Genomic DNA, 7,052 nt, shown 5'->3' with positions numbered 1-7,052 from the left:
GAGTTACTTAAATATGTTTTAGAATTCCATTTTATCTATGAGGTTTTTGAGTATATTTCTTTGCATAGCAGTTTCAGCAGTTGCTGTGTATGTTACAGAACTTATACATAACTTCTCACAGTCTACGAGTGTCATCAATTTACCAATTTTAATGAAATTTGTCAGTTTTAGTGAAGTATAGAAATTTTTACCTTTCTTTTAACCCCTTTACCTTTCAGATAATTTCATTATCTTAAAAATATTTTTTCTATATACATTTAGGACCACGTCAGAGAGTGTTATAATTTTTTGAAGTGTTAAATAATCTTTGATATTACACATAAACCACACTGAAATGCCTTTCAATAAGTAAAAGGAACCATTTTAGATACATGAAATTCTAATTAGATTGGCATAAGGCCAAAAATATAAAGTTGATATTGCTACCTTATTTTCAGCCCTTGCCTTTAAGAGAGGCAAATGAACACAAAACACAGGTGAATCTTGCTTTGTTATAAGACATTGAAGGAATTTCTCCGGTATTTAAATGTGTTCATATAACCAGTTAGATACAAATAAATATAAAACCAATCTCCAATAGGTTTTAAGATCTCTGTGAACAGTTGAACTTTACTAAAATGATCTTTGCTGGCATTAAGATGAAGTAGAAAGGGCAGACCTGATAGCTTACCTCAAAAAAGCTACAGAGTAATAATTGGGGATTGTGTTTGAAGTAGTGCTTCTACCAACATGTCCCATGGTCCCAGAACCGGTTTTGACCGCCACATTACTATTTTTTCACCCGAGGGTCGGCTCTACTGAGTAGAATATGCTTTTAAGGCTATTAACCAGGGTGGCCTTACATCAGTAGCTGTCAGAGGGAAAGACTGTGCAGTAATTGTCACACAGAAGAAAGTACCTGACAAATTATTGGATTTCAGCACAGTGACTCACTTATTCAAGATAACTGAAAACATTGCTTGTGTGATGACCGGAATGATAGCTGACAGCAGATCCCAGGTACAGAGGGCACGCTATGAGGCAGCTAACTGGAAATACAAGTATGGCTATGAGATTCCTGTGGACATGCTGTGTAAAAGAATTGCCGATATTTCTCAGGTCTGCACACAGAATGCTGAAATGAGGCCTCTTGGTTGTTGTATGATTTTAATTGGTATAAATGAAGATCAAGGCCCTCAAGTATATAAGTGTGATCCTGCAGGTTACTACTGTGGGTTTAAAGCTACTGCAGCAGGAGTTAAACAAACTGAGTCAACCAGCTTCCTTGAAAAAAAAGTGAAGAAGAAATGTGATTGGACATTTGAACAGTGGAAACTGCAATTACATGCCTGTCTACTGTTCTATCAATTGATTTCAAATCTTCAGAAATAGAAGTTGGGGTAGTGACAGTTGAAAATCCTAAATTCAGGATTCTTACAGAAGCAGAGATTGATGCTCACCTTGTTGCCCTAGCAGAGAGAGACTAAACATTGTCGTTAGTTTACCAGATCCGTGATGCCACTTACCTGTGTATTTGGTAACAACAAACCAACATTACGGAGGTCCCTGGATTGAAAAAGGGACCTCTCCCACTCCTCCTGCCACTGAAGTGGTTAGGACTCTATATAAATAAAAACAACGCTTTTGGAAAATTAAAAATAATCATCATAATAATTAGCTACTGCCTTATTTATTTCAAAACAGAAATGTCTCATGACTGTTTCATGCATACCATAATTTAATAGATATCCTATGCCAGAATTCAGATCATGAATTACTTACAAAATATTTTTGTTGGGCAGTCCTGATTTAACTAAGACTGGCTTATGGTTAAAAGAATGTGTTCAGTTTTTTGAATTTTAATAGTAATTACAATTCAGTAAATGCTATCACTTTTTACCCATTCCAAAGATATTTTTTGTTTTGGTCACCAAACATAATTTTGAAAATTCAAAAGGATAAGGAAAGTCTATTTATTTACTCATATTTTTGCTTACTGTGGCCTCTCTTTCCTTTTAAAGTTCCAAGTTTCCTCCTTTTTTTTTTTTTTCTGTTCAGAGAACTTCCTTCAGCCATTTTTTTAGAGTAAGTCTGACGGTGATTTCTCTTAGCTTTCCATCATTTCAGAATGTCTTGATTTCCCCTTTATTCCTGGATATTTTTACTGGGTATAATATTTGGATTGACAGTACTTTTTTTTTTATTACTTGGAAAATATTTTGTCAGTTTTGGCCTGACAGTTTTGATGAGAAAACCATTATTGCTTTGTTTGTTCCCTGTAAGCAAGGTTTTGTTTGTCTCTGGCTGCTTTCAGGATTTTTTTTCTTTTTTTCTTTGCCTTTTCATTTTCAGAACTTTAATTTTGATGTGTATTGGCATGAATTTCTTTGGGTTTATTCTGTTTGTCATTTGCTTAGCTTTTGAATTACTTCTCTTGCCATATTTAGGAAGTTTTCAGGCATTTTATCTTTGAGTATGTTTTTCAAGTCCACTTTTTTTCTCTCCTCCTTTGGGACTCTGATGAAATATATGTTAACTCTTTTGTTATCACACAGGTCCCTGAAAGGTCTTTTTTTTTTTTTTAACTCTACTTTATCTCTGTAGTCTAGATTAATTCATTTTTATTGTTCTATTCTCTAGTTTACTGATTCTATTCTCTGTCTCTCCATTCTGCAATAGAGCCCATCAACTTAGCTTTCTACCTGGGTTATTGCATTTTTCACTTCTAAAATTTCCTTTAGGTTCTTCATTATATGCTCTAGCAGTTTACCAAGGTCTTCTATTTCCTTTTTGAGACTTCTTTTTTTCATTTGTTTCCAGAATATTTGTATTTGCTATTGAAGCTTTTAAAAATTATGGTTGCTTTAATATTCCTGACAGTTAATTCTAACATCTCTGTCATCTTGGTGTTGTTACTCATTGATCATACGTCTCCATTCAGTTTGAGACTACTGTTTCTTGGTATGATAAATGATTTTTAAAAATTAAAACATGGGCATTTTATATTATTTTATAAGACTCTGGATCTATTTTTTAAAACTTCTGTGTTACCTGGCTTTCTCTGACATCACTCCAACAGGGGATGAAGGTGGCACAGCCTTACTCCTTGGCAATGATGAAAGTCTCCTGACTTTCCACTAGGTCCCTGAGCAGGGAGGAGAAGGGGTATCTGCCATGGGATTGAAAGTGTAGGCTTCCCTCTTGATCCCCACTGACATCACTAGAGACTCATCACTGGGGAGTTGGAATGAGAGTCCTGGATCCTTCGTTGGCCTTCTTTGATACCTTCCCAGCATGAGTGTGGGATACTTCACTTTAGTCTCAGGAGGGTTATAAGTGTAGGTTCTCCTCTTGGACTGTGTTAGCATGGATGGGAGTGGAGTTACCATTTTTTTCTAGGATTTTTGGCTGGAGTAAAGCAATTATTGTCTTGACTTTTTTTGTCTTGCTAGGCTGCCCCTATTCTGTTCTTTCGGCAAGTGAGAGCAGGCTTTTGTTAAGGGTTTTTTGTTTGTTTGTTTTGTCTGCACCCATTAGTGTTGCTGGGTTGCTAACTTCTTCAGTTACAAGTCTGGGATATATGAGACAAAAAAAAACAATAAAAACAAATCCAGGGCTCTCACCACTGTGTCATTTCTCAAGTCCCAAGGTCCCTTGCCAGTCTGTCTTCTTTCCGACTTTTAGAGTCTCTTATTGGTTGTTATGTATATAACAGGTTTTTAGTTGAACTTAGAGGAACAGGATAAAGTACATCTCCATGTTTCAAGAAGCAGAAGCCTCCACAACTTTCTTTTAAATTAGATAGGAGAAGAAAAGAGTTACAAACAAAAATATACATAGCATCTTTTATATTTCCTTTTGCAATTACTTTTATCAGTGCTCCTTTATTTTTTCATGTAGATTCACGTTATTGTTTAGTATAGTTTAATTTCATTCTGAAGGATTTCCTTTTCTTTTTCTTGTAGCGCAGTTCTGTTCATATAAAATTATCTCCAGTTTTGTTTATCTAGGAATATCTTGGTTTATTCCTTTTTTCTGAAGTATAATTTTAATATATATGGAATTCTTGGTTAACATTCTTTTTCTTTGAGCATGTTGACTAAGTTACCCTGCTGCTCTCTGGCCTCCATGATTTCTAAGTGAGCTGCGAATCTTATTGAGGCTTCTTCTTTATGTAATGAGTTCTTTGCCTCTTCTAGCTTTCCAGATTCTCTTTTTAATTTAACAGCTTGATTATAATTTGTCTAGCTGTGGATCTCTGAGCTTATTCTACTTGGAGTTTGTTGAGCTTTTTAGATGTGCACATTAATGTTTTTTTAAATCAAATTTGGAACTTTGTTCTGCTCCTTTCTAATTCTCCTCTCATTAACAGACTTTCGTTATGCATGTGTTAATATTCCACAGGTATCTGAAGCCCTGTTCCTTTTTGTTCATTCTTTTTAAAAAATCTAGCCCTCAAACTGGAAAATCTCAACTAACCTTAAAGTTTGCCTATTCCTTCTTTTGATAGTTCAAACCTGCTGTTGAGGTCCTGTAATACATTTTTCACTTCAGTTATTGTACATGTTGATACTTTTTGAATTTCTATTGGGTTATTCCCTATAATTTCTATGTCTTTATTGATATTCTCTACTTCATAAGATGTTGTTTTCATACTTTACTTCTTTAGATATAGTATTATTTAGTTCTTTGAATTTATTTATAATAATTGACTTAAAGTTTTTATCTAGTAAATCTAATGTCTAGGCTTTCTTAGGGACAGTTTCTATTGTTTGCTTTGTGTGTGTGTAGAGGGGGACATATTTTCCTGTTTCTTTCCATATCTCAATTTGTTCATGACAGCTGGATATTTAAAATAATATGATGTGGAAACTCAGAAAATCAGATGACTGCCACCTCCCCAGTTTCTGGTGTTGTTGAAGTTCATTGTGTTATTGCTGCTTACTTGTTTAATGATTCTCCTGGACTAATTTTGTAGAATTTGTATCTTTCTTGTCCTTAGCAACTGAAGTCTTTGCTCAGTTAGTTTAGTGGTCAGCTAACGATTGGGCAGAGATTCCTTAAATGTCTTGAACCAATAAGCTTCCTACCCTTTATGGAGATTTTTTTGGGGGGGGGTTGTTTGTTTGTTTTTGTTATTATTGTTGTCATTGTTTTTTGGTGCATTGAGTTATGCCTTCAATACTCTGTCATGCAAGTTTTAACTCCAACTTAGCCTTGGCTTTCTACTTGTGCAGAGCTTTAAGTTCAGCTGGAAGTGAGAGATTAGGTCACCTCTTCTCAGGTCTTTCCTGAGCATGTACACAGCTCTGCATATGAACATGGCATTCTAGATTTCTGAGAATGTCAGAGCTCCTGAAAGCCCCATGTGAACATCTGATTTTCCCGTTTTTCCTTTTATGTTTTCAGGTCAGCCTCTTATTAGTCCCAAATGGTATTGCTGCCTCAGACAACTGTAGTGCTGAACAATTGCCACTGATTGTTCTACTATGACATGGGAATACAGCCATTCATATTAAGTCAGTTCTGAATAGGTTAAATAAAGACAAGATCCACTATTGAAACTGTTCGGGAAGCTGCCAGGCAGGTCAAATAGTGGCAATTACCTTGGGATGGACCTTTGGGAGGGCTCTCGTCCCATTTTGCCCCCTCCTGTGGCTTCTAGGCTGCTGGTTTTCAGTGCAATTGTGGGGCTGTTGGTTTTCAAGTTCCCACATAATTAATGATGGAGTTGTTACCTCAGAGGTGGGAGAGGACAATGGAAATACTGCAAATCACAAACCTTGCTACTTTACCTAGAACCAGTTGGTTTTTCTGAATAAATAGTCTTTAGATTCTTGCAAGTCGTAAAGTTGTAATAAAGTTGATTTTAACCACTTTTGCCAGTGTCTCACTGTGGATTTTGGAGGTCCTTATTCTGCTATTCCAGAAATGCTCTCAATGTTATTTTTAACACTTGTTTACTCTATGCAAACTTTAACCATGCCTTTCTTCATGTCTCTCTTGGTAGTTGACCTCCCTACCTCAGAAGAAATCGAATGGGAATCTCCTTTCTCTAGCTGACAAATTCTTTATCTTCTCCCTGCCATTTTAGAAGAGATGTCTTTACTCCCAAATCACTTTTTTGCTAAACCTTCCAATGGTTTCCCATCTCACTCAGAGGAAAATCCGGAGCCCTTGCCATCTAAGAGGCCTTCCAAAATCTGCCTCCCACTACCTCTCTGATCTCATTGTTTACCACTTTCATATTGTTCATTGTCTTGGCCATTTTCTGTTGCTTAGAACAGAATACCTGAAACTAGGTCATTTATAAGAAATAAAATTTGTTTTTTACAGTTCTGGAGGCTGGGAAGTCCAAGGTTGAGGAGATATATCTGGTGAAAGCCTTCGTTCCCATGGGGACTCTCTGCAGAGTCCTGAGGTGGCACAGGGAATTATATGTTCCCCTTCTTATAAGTCCCTAAGTCTGGTTTTCATGATAACCCATTAATCCATTAACCCATTAATTTATTAATTAACAAATCAATTAATCCATGCATGAAGGGTCTGCCTTTCGAAGGCCCCACCTCTTAAAGGTTCCACCTCTCCATAATGCAACATTGGGGATTAAGAATCAACAGGAGTTTTGGAGGCTACAAATATTCAAACCATAGCATTCATGCTTATTCTAGCTATGTTGGTCTTCTTGCTATTTCTTGATCAATGATGTATGCTCAGGGCCTTTGTACTTGCTGTTTTCTCTGCTTGACACACTTTACCCTCAATGTCCACATGGCTCACTCCCTCACTTCCTTCATGGCTTGGCTCAAATGCCTTTTATCAGAAAAGTATTCCTCAAGAATTAATGATTTAATTAGTTTTCACCTTACCAGTGTCTCTCTTTAATATCGACTCTTTCTCTCCCATATCTTCAACTTCTGTCTGAGCTTAATTTTTGAAAGGCTTATACTTAATTCCTAAAAGGTTTTATGCTTACAGCTTCTGCCTTCTCAGCTTTCACTCACTTTTTTTTTTTTGGACAGAGTCTCAGTCTGTCACCCAGGTTGGAGTGCAGTGGTATGACCTTGGCTCAC

At 36.3% G+C, this 7,052-nt stretch overlaps 1 pseudogene across 1 annotated transcript; it reads left to right on the top strand.

The window, feature by feature from the left end:
- Positions 1–702: 702 nt before the first annotated feature.
- On the top strand, positions 703–1,632 carry LOC112631468 (annotated as a pseudogene). Its single transcript, XR_003121135.1, has one exon. The product of XR_003121135.1 is annotated as a proteasome subunit alpha type-6 pseudogene (transcript).
- Positions 1,633–7,052: the final 5,420 nt, after the last annotated feature.

The sequence above is a fragment of the Theropithecus gelada genome, chromosome 9, assembly GCF_003255815.1.
Source record: "Theropithecus gelada isolate Dixy chromosome 9, Tgel_1.0, whole genome shotgun sequence".
Lineage (NCBI taxonomy): Eukaryota > Metazoa > Chordata > Mammalia > Primates > Cercopithecidae > Theropithecus > Theropithecus gelada.
The sequence above is the reverse complement of the archived record's forward strand: the minus strand, read 5'-3'. Positions and strand labels throughout refer to the sequence as shown.